The sequence below is a fragment of the Sus scrofa genome, chromosome 3, assembly GCF_000003025.6.
Source record: "Sus scrofa isolate TJ Tabasco breed Duroc chromosome 3, Sscrofa11.1, whole genome shotgun sequence".
Lineage (NCBI taxonomy): Eukaryota > Metazoa > Chordata > Mammalia > Artiodactyla > Suidae > Sus > Sus scrofa.
This window is the reverse complement of record NC_010445.4, coordinates 29,780,823-29,794,699: the sequence shown is the minus strand read 5'-3', so window position 1 is coordinate 29,794,699 and position 13,877 is coordinate 29,780,823. Positions and strand designations below refer to the sequence as shown.

Here is a 13,877-nt window from a genome sequence, read left to right as displayed (position 1 = left end):
GAAAAGAGAAGAAGGAGGAGGAGAAAGCATGGCATTTGTGTGCATTTGTCTTGAGCATATTTGGTCAAAGCTGAAGACTCCTCCACACCCCTTTCCAGTTTTTAGTTCCAAAATCCATTAAAAGAGTATGTGAATTGGAGGAATAAGCAGCGGGGGCAGGGTGTGGGGGGGTGTTGAGTACATTTAATCAGAAGTTGCAGGAGCAAAAGAAGGATTCCAAACTCTGGAAGTGATGGTTTATGTTCCAAATGTACCAGGGACTTGCATCCTACACTTCACAGCATCCTGAGGAGGTGGCAAGAACTCTGGGAGGAAGGACAGGGATGTATAGGTGGGTTGGTCACTTGCTGCCTGGTCCCTAGCCTCATGGCACAGCTGCAGGTGGGGGAAGAAAGGGCACTTGCCAACCCCACTATAGACACTGCACCTGTGGGCAAATCAGGCCACCTGGAGTAACCAGCATCCAGACATTTGCCTTTCAGTCGTTCCAGGGAAACGACTCATTTGGCAGCGGGGGGAGGGGATGGGCGAGCATGCAGTATAAATGGCACATCGTGGAATGTACACAAAGGAACAATTCATGGGTCCAGGAGACTCAGAGAGCATAAATTCACTAGCTGCACAGTGTTTACACACGAGAAATTTTCCTTTTTTCTTTGTTTCTCAGGTAGTGAATGACTGCCACAGAAATGTCATAACTACTGTTATGGATAAATATTATAACACTTAGTAATGGACCCTGGAATACATGCACACATACACACACACATTCACAACAAAGATCATCGTGTGCCCATCGCTATAATACATGATGGACTTGAGGACAGCGGTGGAAAGTAAATGGGTGATAACCACCATCGTTGGGATTCAAAGGCACGTAGAAAAGAACCTCGGAGTTCCTGCTGTGGATCAATGGGTTAAGAATCTGACATAGGATCTGTGAGAATGTGGGTTTGATCCCTGGCCTCACTCAGTGGGTTAAGGATCCAGCACTGCTGCAAGCTGCAGCATAGGTCATAGATGTGACTTGGATCTGGCATGGCTGTGGCTGTGGTATAGGCCGGCAGCTGCAGCTCTGATTCTACCCCTAGCCTGGGAACCTCCATATGGTGCAGATGTGGGCCTAAAAGGAGAAAAAAAAAAAAAGAACCTGGAGAGGGGAAGCCACGTTTGATAAGCACAGGCTCCAGGGTATCTGACCTTAGACAAGGAAGCAGTGCTTCCAAGGTGGGCATGGAAGGAGACTACCTGTTCACATGAGCCTCTGGCTTCCAGAAACAACTGTCTTTGACTGACTCTCTGGGTCTTTTGGAAAGTCTCTAAGAAGTGACTTTTTCTGCTCATGGTGGAGAATTTTTGCTGGAGTGGTTCCTGGAAGCGAGTTTGGAAGTATCCTGTACTGAGAGCTTTACACACATATTCCAGTGCAAAAGGCCAGATTTCCTGGAGATGGGAGGGTACCGTTAAACAGCAGAACATGCCTTCAAAGGCCATTATGGAGCCTGACCTAAATGTTAGGTTGGCTCCAGTCATTAGGCCTCTGAGCTGCGCTCTCCGCTATAATTATCAGCTATCATGCGTCTCCCAACCTCACAAAGGCCCCCTTTGAAGCTGCCCAAGTCACAGACGGGGTCTGTCAACTTCTTCCTTCTCCACGCCCGTGATGAGATGAGAGGTGGGCAGAACATACTCTTCAGAAGGAGGTTATATAACAGGAGGCCATCTGTGACGCTGCTCCAAGGCGGCCCCCAAATGTCCTTTGTCTGTCCTCCCTACTCATGACTCCTTGATGGCTCCAGATGTTGAGCCAGACTGATGCCCCAGGTACCTGTTCAGAATATCTCAGCATCACAGAATATAAAGAAAAAATAAACCAGCAGCATTCTTCAGCATGGACACTAAACTGAGCTTCTAGGACTCTGAGCCTTCTGTTTTCTGAGCTTTCCTAGGCAGTCCTTCAAGTTTAACAAAGACACCACGTGGCTTAACACTGATGAGTATGAAGTTCAATGACACCCTTTGTAGACCCAGATGATAGGAATATAAGTTGATCTCTTCTGGAAAGCTGTTTGACCCTACGTGTCAAGGGTTTTGAAGACTATGTGTTATTTTAACCAATACTTCCACTTCCAATGTAATAAAACAGCCTACAATCCAAACAACTTTGTGGGAAATGACATTCATTACTAGGAAATATTGGAAACAAACTCAAACAGCCATGCAGGAAATTGGTAAGTACTTTTTGCTGAATTCGTCAATGGAATATTTGAAGTCATGTAGAATTAAGTTTATGAAGAATTTGTAATTAACCTGGGAAAATGCTTCTGTTCTGGTGATTCATTTAAAAAACAGAATATACAATTGAATATACAGCATAGTTTCAAGTCAAAATTTTTAAAAATGTATAGTAAAGACAGCAAGGAATAATAAACCAAAATGGTCAAGGTTTCTTCTGAGCTACAGGACTATGGATGATTTAATATTTTCAATCTTTTTGTCATTGTATGAATTTTCTAAAAGTGTGTATTTTTTAATGTAGTAAAAAGATGCTACCTAGGGAGTTCCCATCGTGGCTCAGTGGTTAATGAACCCACTAGGATCCATGAGGATGCGGGTTTGATCCCTGGCCTTGCTCAGTTACCATGAACTATGGTGTAGGTCACAGATGCAGCTCGGATTTGGTGTTGCTGTGGCTGTGGTATAAGCACAGCTACAGTAACCCTGAGTCTGAGAAGAGTCTGTAACCTACACCACAGCTCACGGCAATACCAGATCCTTAACCCACTGAGCAAGGCCAGGGATCAAACCCACGTCCTCATGGATACTAGTCAGGTTCAATTCTGCTGAGTCACAACAGAACTCCCCACTCATTCATTCATTCATTCAACAAATGTCAATGGAGCGCAGTAACAGAGGCTGTCCGCGTCCTCTCCATTTCCTCTTAGGCCTTATCTTTAACTCTCCGTTCTGATACCCACAAGTCTTTACTTGAAGATTTTTTTTTCTGGCCACCAGAGCTCTCTCTCGCCATGGACCAGGCAGGATGACAGGTGGAGACTTCCCACTCCTCGAGGACAGCCCTCAGTGATTGATGGGAGCTGGTGTGTAAATACCCCAGCTCTACCACTCAGGTGGGCAATGCTTAGTGTGTGTCTACACTGGCTCCTCGAGTCCCAAGGACCATTATACTGCAGTTGACCCAGTGGTAACTCACTTAATAACATACCTGCTATAGACTGAACGTTTGTGTCCCCCCAGACACCTATGTTAAAACGTAGCCTCCAATGCCATGGTATTTGGGGGTCTTGGAGAATGATTAGATCATGTGGGTGGGGATTTTTTTTTTTTTTTTTTGTCTTTTTGCCATTTCTTGGGCCGCTCCCACGGCATAGGGAGGTTCCCAGGCTAGGGGTCAAATCAGAGCTGTAGCCACGGCCTACGCCAGAGCCACAGCAACGTGGGATCCGAGCCGCGTCTGCAACCTACACCACAGCTCACGGCAACGCCGGATCGTTAACCGACTGAGCAAGGGCAGGGACCGAACCTGCAACCTCATGGTTCCTAGTCGGATTAACCACTGCGCCATGACGGGAACTCCCAGTGGGGATTTTATGAATGGGGTGAGTGCCCTTATAAAAGACACCCCAGAGAGCTCCCTTCCCCTTCTGCCGTGAAGGACACAAGGACACTTGGCCACCTACAACCTGGAAGAGGACTTCCACCTAACCATGCCGGCACCCTGATCTCAGACCTCCAGCCACCAGAACTGTGAGATATCAGCTTCCGGTACTTATAAGCCACTCAGAATGGTAACCTGTTATCCCAGACCTTTACTGGCTGCCTTCCTTTCCTTGTCTCCCTCCTACCCCCTTCCTGCATTCCCTTCACCTCCCAAATAAACAAGTTGCGCTTGCATCCTTCCTTGGCATCTGCTGTGGGAGGAAAGCTAGCAAAGAAGAGCGCTATATCTATCAGGCACCTGCCTTTATGCAGCTTGCTCCCTGGTGGGAGAGACCAGCCATAAATAAGCAACAGTAAATAAAAGGTAATTAGAGATTGTGAAAATTACCAGGTGAGAACCAAGATGATGCGATGGAGAATAACAGGGGGTGGAGGAATTCTTTTAGACATAATAGTGGTCAGGCAGGGTCTCAGGGGAATGTAACCTTCAGACAGGACCTGGAGAACCAGGAGCCAGTTACACAAAGGGGCAAGAGCGAGAGAATTTAGGAAGAAGAGTCAGCTACGTGGGAAAACAGGTTACAAGTTCATGAACTCAAAGGAGAGTATGGGCAGAAGATCAGGGACTAAGGAATATGGAGATGCTGGCAGGTGACAGAGCTTCCAGGGCTTGAAGGTATGTCGGAAGTTTGGAACCATGGGAAACCACTGATGCGCTTTAAGGAAGGTCTTTGACTTTGAGCTAAGCATGGAGGTTACTGTCTCCATCCTTGGGATTCAAATTCATTCACCTGGCTTCAGGGAGGGGGAGAAGGGGAAGAAGCACGGGGAGGCTGCTTCTGCAAAGAAGTATGTGAGGAGAAGCTGAAGGGACCCTTTGTTTCTTCAGGCTAGTTTTCGCTTTGATTCCCCAATACCTCTAATTCTGCATGTCACCAGGAAATAGGTATCTCGCAGCTCCGTGACAGCCTTCTCCAGTGTCTATGGCAACCTGGGGTTGGGGCCATTTTTCCTTCCTCAAAAGAATGGGCTGGCTTCCTGAAGATAAGTAAAGCCCCATTGTTGCTCTCAACTGTTACGGAGGTAGAGTGCACAGGAGTAATAAAGATACGGCCGAGTACTGCTAATGATCTTGCGTGAAACAGCATGAATTAAAGAAATCATTTCTCCCCAGTCTAATTATAGATGCTTCAGGAGGAGAATGCAAGAAAGAGCCTCAACCTGGGGCTTTGTTTCTTAGCACAGCCGTTATTTTTTGTTCTTTTGTGTGTGTGTGTGTGTGTGTGTGTGTGTGTGTGTGTGTGTGTGTGTGTGTGTGGCCAGAATCCGGATCTGTTATTGTCTGACTACAAAAGGAGTTGGCTTCCAGGTTTGTGAATTAGAACCACTTAGCTGTGTTCCTGGGAGGAATGAAAGGACTAAACAAAGCAGGTGGGTGGATAAAGGAGCATTATTTGACAACAAAAGTTTCTTGACTTACAGATCAGGTGGGTGTAGAGCTCTTCCTCCTCTTCCTAATCCCAGGACAAGGTTATCTTCCCAAAGGAAGGCAGATCGCATCATTCAACAATACAGAAACCCTCAGTGATTTCCGGCAGACTGTACGATTTAAAAAAAACAAAGCTCTTTAGCTCAACCTTTCAACCTCAGCTTTCACAACGCAATTTCAACTTACTCTGTTGAGCTACTGTCAGTTCTTCCAAAGCACCAAGCTCTGTCAGGTGTCTGAGCTTTCTTAGAAAATACATTCTCACCTTCTAAAACTTGACTCAGGGATCCCCTCCATCATAAAGCCATCCCAGCCTCTCCAGATAAGGCTGTTTGTTCTCACCCTTGCAATCTGTGACATCTCAAATCCCATACTACAGATTTGGGGACTGGGTAGAGACTGATTGCAATAACAGCCCCAGTAAATAATCTGCCTGCATCCACATCCTTGGCCCATCATTCAGTGGTTCCCTGGGTCAGAAGTGTGACTAGTTTTAAATGATAAGATTATAGCAAACTCACGCCATTCAGAGACTTGCAAAGATGGGTGGGTCTCTTCTTGTCCTCACATACAACTAGGATTACTTCCTCTTGGATCCCTACCACCACCACTAGAACACGCCCAGGCTAGCCTGTTGGAGGACAAGAGACATGTGGAGCAGAGCCAGGCCACCATGGACCAGCCAGCTCCTGGCCAGCTCTCCAGCTGCTTGAAGATGCATGAAGGCGTCTCCCGTCTCTAAACTGGCAAACCTACCCAGACTGCCCACAGACTTATAAACAATAATAAATCATTGTGTTAAGCCACTAAGTTTTAAGGTACTCTGTTTCATGCCAATTGCTAAATGATAGAAGGCCCACAAAAGGGGAAGATTTCCTTCTGATTGGTCATTGTCCAGAAGCATGAAAAACCCTAGAGGGGTCCACTGCCTTTAGCACATTAACACTTTCCAATAGAGAAAGTTGGTCCAATTTCTGTTATAATCCCCTCATCTCCTAAATCAAATAAAGAATTCCTCCTCCTTGATGGGGTGCCAGTGAGAGGTAATGAGATGGCAACCATCCTTTTGAGAGGACAGAACTTTCTCTTCCAAGAACTGATTGCAAGAAGCAGAGAGGGAAAGGGAATGGCTCCCCCTACAGGTCATATTTGACCAACCATGCTCAGTCGATGTTTCCAGAACATCCTCTTCCCTGTGTGTGTGTGTGTGTGTGTGTGTGTGTGTGTGTGTGTGTGTGTGTGTGCTTGCTTGCTTGTTTTTGGAACTGAAGGAGAAACTACAGCAATTAAGCTACTAAGGAGAAAATGGAGGGGAAAGATTCACGCAGAGGAAAAAAAGACTGAGAGAGGCTTGGCGGAGTATGATGAGAGGTACTGTAGGAAGGGATTTCGCCTTCACTGACACTATTCCACTTTCCACCCAGACGCACACTCATGCATCTTCTATTTAAATTATTCAATACCCTAATAGAAAATGTTTGATCACTACATGCCAGGCATTGTACAAACTCATTTAACTTTCATAATAACTCTAGATGTAGGTTGTCCATCCCCATTTTACAGATAAGGAAGAAAAGAGTCAGAGGTACCCCAAATCACACAGGTAGTGAGGGATGGAAGTGGGGTTCAAATCCAGGCAGACTTGCTCTGATGTCTGTGTCGGCATAATCTTGAGGAAAGAAGCCACACTGTGCCTTGTAGCCCATGGTGTAGCCTTAGCCACCTTGGACGTGGATTGATAGGGACAATCAGAAGGAAGGGATATTGCTTTCTATCTACCGCACTTTGGACCTTTTTCCAAATGAGAGCTGATAGAACCAGACAGGGAGTTCTCTTCCTTAAAAAAAGGCTCTGGGAGTTCCCATCATGGCGTAGCAGAAACGAATCCTACTAGGAACCATGAGGTTGAGGGTTCGATCCCTGGCCTCATTCAGTGGGTTAAGGATCCAGTGTTGCCATGAGTGTGTTGTAGGTTGCAGATGGAGCTCAGATCTGGCATTGCTGTGGCTGTGGTGTAGGCCAGCAGCTATAGCTCCAATTAGACTCCTAGCCTGGGAACCTCCATATGCTGTGTGTGTGGCCCTAAAAAGCAAAAATAAAATAAAATAAAATAAAATAGCCTCTGGGGGAAGGTGTCTCAGAGCCAGGCAATTTGGAATTTTACCTATTTTTTTGCTTGTAATTTTTTTTTTTTTTTTTGGTCTTTTTAGGGCTGTACCTATGGCATCCACGGCATATGGAAATTCCCAGGCTAGGGGTCGAATCAGAGCTGTAGCCGATGACCTCCACCACAGCCACAACAACGTCAGATTCGAGCTGCATCTGCAACATCCACCACAGCTCATGGCAATGCTGGGTCCTTAACCCACTGAGTGAGGCCAGGGATCGAACCCATGTTCTCATGGATACCAGTCGGGTTCCTCAACCACTGAGCCACAACAGGAACTCCCAGTTTGTAATTTTTTTTTTAGGAGTACACCTGTAGCACATGGAAGTTCCCAGCCTAGGGACTGAATTGGAGTTACACAGCTGCCAGCCTATGACACAGCCACAGCAACTTGGGATCCCAGCTACGTTTGCGGCCTACACCACAGCTCATGGAAACGCCAGATCCCTAACCCACTGAGCAAGGCCAGGGATTGAACCTACATCCTCATGGATACTAGTTGGGTTTGTTTCCACTACGCCACAATGGGATCGCCTGGAATTTTGCCTATTTTTTTCACCCTTAGAGGGACACACCATTTTACTTGGTTGAATTCCACTTGTGTTCTTGGCTCACCTCATTGTTACTATCACAGAGACATAATCAACCACTTTTTTTTTTTAATCTTACTGCTCAAGTCATAACTCTACTATTTTAGTCCATTCAATTTCTACACCAGATTATCTACAATGCACATAACCACATAATTATGCCTTTATAAACCATTTATCCAGATTCATTTTATATACATAATTGAGTACACATTCCCTCTCCAAAACAAAAGATTCCCCTTCTGTTCAATATTTTGCATCATCCTCCACCCCAGTCTTATCTGCCAGTAAATGAAAGAAGCCCATCTCTGTACTGCCCCCAAGTCATTCCCTGCCCAGTTTAGACAACCCCCCCAAAACAGGGTGTATCTCTAATTTCCTCTACAGAAAGCAAAGTCCATTCTTGTTCCCTATTGGATTGATTTCAAGAGCAGCTTCAGTGTTTTACATGCACCAGAGATTTATGTGGAAATCGATAAAACAGAGTCAAAAGAAAGTGACACAAATTTGCATGTGGTGGATGAGAACAGTGGTAGAAGTGCTCATTGCCATTGTCAACAGCCTGTGTTTAGGAAGCATTTGCCTGATCCCAGCTGAATCATAATATGCATGTGGAAATTGATAATTATGTTCATTCAACCCTTTGAGAAATGGCTTCATGTGTTAAGATGCAAAACCATCAAGCTAAGTGCCCAATTCTTTATTAACTCAGTGTGGAGTTTTTACAGTTAAAGGCAGCAGTTTTGCATCTACAATTACCCCTCAGCTTTTACGTGGATCTAAATGGACAAATGAACCACAGCCTCCCGCTCCCCCTGATACAATGCATCACTCTCCTGGTGGAAAAAAAGTGAACAGGAGTTGACTTAGAGCTAGACACTCTGTTGGTGGCTGTGAGTTCATCTTTGATTTAGCTGGAGAAACCTGAGTCCTGTAGGCAGGAAGTCCAGAGATCCTTCTTATGGCATGAGTCTGGAATAAAATTCATTTAATGAATGAACAATGACTGTCTACCTTGTGCTAGGCACTCTTCTGGGAATTGGGAATAAACTGGTGGGAAAGACGGGAAACATTTTTTCTTAGCCTACTGGGAGAGACAAACACTAAAGAAACAAATAAGAGAAGCAGACCATTTCAGATACAGTAAATTCTAGAAAGAAAATAAAATGGGGTAGAGAGTGTTGGTGACTCTTCTTAGCCTGTTTCCTATGGATCCGAAAGACTTATTACCATGTCCTGGCCACATGGTTGGACTGCCTCATCATTCTCACCCTTCTAGAATAAGAACTGGGAATCCAGTGCCACCTTAGATTGTGCATTTGAACTTGTCTGGTTACATCTCTAGTGCTAGCCTCTCTAGCTAGCCACGTCCCTTTTCTATCCTCTTCTTCCTTCATGTCGCCCATTACTGCTCACATTTGAGTCAACTCAAGAATCATGTCTTCATCACCATTTCCCCTGGAGTGTCTAGTGCTATATGCACACAGAGAAATGAGTGAATGGATGGATGGATGAAAGAATGAATGAGGAGTTCCCGTCGTGGCGCAGTGGTTAACGAATCCGACTAGGAACCCTGAGGTTGCGAGGAGTTCCCGTTGTGGCGCAGTGGTTAACGAATCTGACTAGGAACCCTGAGGTTGCGGGTTCAGTCCCTGCCCTTGCTCAGTGGGTTGAGGATCTGGCGTTGCCGTGAGCTGTGGTGTAGATTGCAGACACGGCTCGGATCCTGTGTTGCTGTGGCTTGGTGTAGGCCAGTGGCTACAGCTCTGATTCGACCCCTAGCCTGGGAACCTCCATATGCCATGGGAGCGGCACAAAGAAATAGCCAAAAAAAAAAAAAAAAAAAGAAAAAAAAGAATGAATGATTCAATGGAACAATTCTAGGATACCAATGTCTATTCTTTAAGGTCCTGGGGCAGTGAAGGTTTAACCTTACCCAAACAGGGGTCTGGCCTTTGCTTTTGGCTACTGGGATGCAACCCCTTGACCCTTGGAATGTCATGCCTGATAGGGTGTCTTTGTTCACTTGGGTCCCTGGCCACCAGACAGGCTAAAAATGTGATTTATAAGGGAGGCTTTGGGCCCTGCAGTATCAGTTCTAACTATGAAGGAGCTGAAGACTACTGGTTAGCCTCAAGTTATCAGTTCCAACACTAGATGGGCTGCCAAGTATGTGGACAAGTCTCAACGAAATCCCTAGAATTTCAGGTGAGTGTCCCTGGTTGGCAATCTCTGTGCATTTTGTGCTGATACTGAGAAGCTCACACTATCCACAGCTCCACAGAGAAAGGATGACTGAAGCTCCAAATCTGAAACCTCTCTTGGGCTCTGCCCATGAGCTTCCTCCCTTGACTAACTCTAACCTGTATCCTTTCCCGGCAATAAACGATAATCATGAGTATAATAACTTTCAGTGAATTCTATGACCCTTTTCAGCTAATTCCCAAAACTAAAAATGTTTGGGGGACCCTCTGAACCTACAATAGGTACAATCAGTGTCAGAAGTGAGGGTAGGAGTTCCTGTTGTGGCACAGTGCAAACGAACCCAACTAGTATGACGAGGATGTGGGTTTGATTCCTGGTCTTGCTCAGTGTGTCAGGGATCTGGAGTTTGCCATGAGCTGTGGAGTAGGTCACAGACACGGCTCAGAGCCTACATTGCTGCGGCTGTGGTGTTGGCTGGCAGCTGTAGATCCAATTTGACCCCTCGCCTGGGAACTTTCATATGCAGTGGGTGTGGCCCTAAAAAAGCAAAAAAAAAAAAAAAAAAAAAAGTGAGGGTATCCTTAGGTGGATTTTTTTCCCCTTTCTACTCTATAATTGTTTAATTCTCATGGCCATGTGCCTGCCCCATGTCACCACATAAAAATAAAGACCCTGCACATCCTTCAAGTTCACAGCTTAATTTCTGAATGCCTTCCTTCGGCTAGCTCTCTGTATAGTACCAGCTCTCCAGCTCTGTATGGCCTTTCATTATTTTCTTTGTTCTCCCTTGTCTTTTTCATTTGACCTAGGACCACATATCTATATCATTTACAACCTTAAATCCTCTTGAACAAGTTTCTTTATATGGTCTATTCAACCACCAAGAATCACAGTCCCCTGCACTCCCTATTGCCACCCTGTAAGCTTGGGACAGTTCCCAAACGGGAACGGAAGGTGCAGGTAATCTATCTGAGAAACAAAAAGAAAACTGAATGAAGAAATGGTTCTAGACGAGGAATAAGAAATAAGAGTAGAGCCACTCTAGGCAAAATCGAAGAGAGAATTTTTCACTTGGCACCTTCCTCCCTTCTTTCCTTCATTTATGTCAAGGACGATGTCTGTCATGTCACTGGAAGTGCAATAAACATTTGAAATGTTTGTTCAACATGTGGATGAACTAATCTCTCCTGAGTACATCCCATATTTTGTGCACAGTGCTAGGCACTGGAGATAAGAGTGATGGATAATAAAAAAGTGTTCCAACTTTGATGTACTCATTCTACGAGTCAACCCAGTGAACCAGTGGACATCTGAAGGAAACACACGGGATAATAAGAATAACCTCCTGGGGACACATTTTATTATGGCTCACCCTTCTCTTTTTACCAACTGTGGCTCTTTGGGGACCATCAGATATCATAAAAGAGATGGAGACTCTTTGACTGGAAGGATCTTAGATGTTCTTAGCAGGTACCCATGCCTTAGGAGTCAAGCAGAGTCCTGGTCTAGGCATACCTCAGGGAGAAAAGATTTATACACTTTATAAAGCAAACCTCCACTCTCTCTCTCTCAATGCTACCCCCTTCTCCCATGTCACCACACCTAGGACAAGGAGAGTGGGACAAAAAGAGAGCATTATCTAGAGAAACAAGATAAATTAGTGTATAACCTTCACCTTTGCCTGCAGATGTTCTAGCCTATTGATTTTTTATTCTATTTTTTTTCAAGGGGTCTTGCCTCTTTTGTTTCTCCAAATAAGCCATAACCAGATTATTTAGAGCCCAAAGCCATACATCAAAACCTGAAATCACTGGAGTTCATATAAGAGATAGAGAAAGTTTACATTTTAGAAGAGCGGGAAATGTGCATTTTTCTTTAGCTTTTCCAGCCAGATGTTTGCTAATGTTCAACTGTTATCGACCCCATATACCATGTCTAGAGACCTTAATAAAGGTGTTCTGACATAATTGACTTAGGAACAAAGGGGCAAAATAAAGGCATTGCACTGGTCTCTGAGAATTAGAAGCCACCCTTCCTTAAAATTAATGGAAAAAAAATAAGTTTGCATGAATCCTGAGATATCTTTAGAGTCAGTATAAAGTTCCATATGTTTATTAATATGATCCCCAAAATATATATTTGCATATTCATTGGGCAGTAATTGAGTGTCCACTGCAAACTTAGCAACACTGGATTCATAGAACATGCCGAAGGGAGATGGATTCCATTGATACCTAAGCAGAACACATATAAACAACCTCGAAATGAATCTGTTTTATGACTGCCTTGAAGTGAGTTCCCAGGTATGACAACAAGCCAGGTGGTTCATCTGAGTTTTTCATCATCATATTTCAGCACTTCCCATGTTGAGTAAATGCTCAACACTTGTTTAGTGAACAAATAATCATAAATATGAAAAATAGAAATGAGGTCTATATCCGCCACACCTCCCCTCCAACCCCCCGGCACCTGGGTGGATTTTGTCACTGTCTAGGATGAGTCTGGTGACTATAAAACTAGGTGACCTCCACCGCTGCACAGTGGGAAATTCTTCTCTGCCTGGCTCCCTCTGTTGAGAGAATCACTTCTGAACCCACCCATTATGCTATGAGAAACCGAGGATATATGAAGATGCCCCCATGGGAAAAGGCCAAGGTCCCCAGAGTTCTCTGCTGAACTCCCAGCCAGCAGCCAGCACTGACCTAGAAACCCTAAGGGTGATCCATCTCGGAAGCAGATTCTCAGCTCACAGGGGAGCAGCCACAGCTGATGCCGAGGGGAAAAAAGAGGAGATTTTCCTCCTGAACTCTGCCCGCACTTGGATGCACAAGCAAAATGTGGTTTTGTCTGGAGTCTCTTGTGATGGTTAATTTTTTGTGTCGACCTGATTAGGATTTCCAGATAGCTGGTAAAACATCATGTCTGGGTATGTCTGTGTTTCTGGAAGAGATTAGCGTTGACTTGGCATTGATGGAATAAAGCCAATCACTCTCACCCATGAGAGTGGGTATCATCCAATGTGTTGAGGGCCCAAAACAGAGCAAAAAGGCAGAGAAAAGGTGTTCTTTCTGCCTGGGCTGGGACATCCATCTCTTCCTGTCTTTAGGCCTTGGTGTTTTTTGGTTCTCAGGCCTTCAGACTCAGATTGAATTATTCCACTGGCTTTCCTGGGACTCCAGCTTCCAGACTATAGATTGTAAGACTTCTCAGCTTCTATAACTGTGCGAGAAAAATCCCTCAAAATCCCTCCCCCCCTCCATCCCTCTCTTTCTCTCTCTCCCCCTCTCTTCTTTCTCTCTCCACATATATGTTTATTCTATTGGTTCTCTTTCTCTGGAGAACCCTGAAAAACATGCCTCTGTATTGGCATAGTTTGTCATGCAGCAGTTGGTAACCAGAACGAATGCTGAGACTAGTGTTAATTTAATCCTCATTTTACAGGTGAGCAACAGGAACCTTAGCAAAGTTAAATACCTCACCTAAGATGACACAGCTGTAAGTGGTAACCCCATGTCCCTGGAACCCAGGACTAAATTTAGATTCCAAATTCTGAGCCGCATTGCTCTACAGGTTCCTGATTCCAGAAGAAATTTGAAAGATAGGCATTCAATTAACACCATTCATGTAGTAAACAGGTGCCATGTACCAGGCTAGGTTAGGTAGAAGGTAATAAAAAAGAATGGGATTTAGACATTGCCTTCAAGGAGCCTGCAGTCCAGTGGCAGAGACATCTCAACCGCAATTA

At 44.9% G+C, this 13,877-nt stretch overlaps 1 long non-coding RNA gene across 1 annotated transcript in view; it reads right to left on the bottom strand.

Moving 5' to 3' along the window:
* Positions 4,991-13,877, bottom strand: part of LOC110259931 — a 385,411-nt gene continuing 376,524 nt past the window's right edge. Inside the window, exon 6 of the long non-coding RNA XR_002342415.1 lies at positions 4,991-5,280. This is a non-coding gene — a long non-coding RNA (uncharacterized LOC110259931). The remainder of the gene's footprint in view (positions 5,281-13,877) is intronic.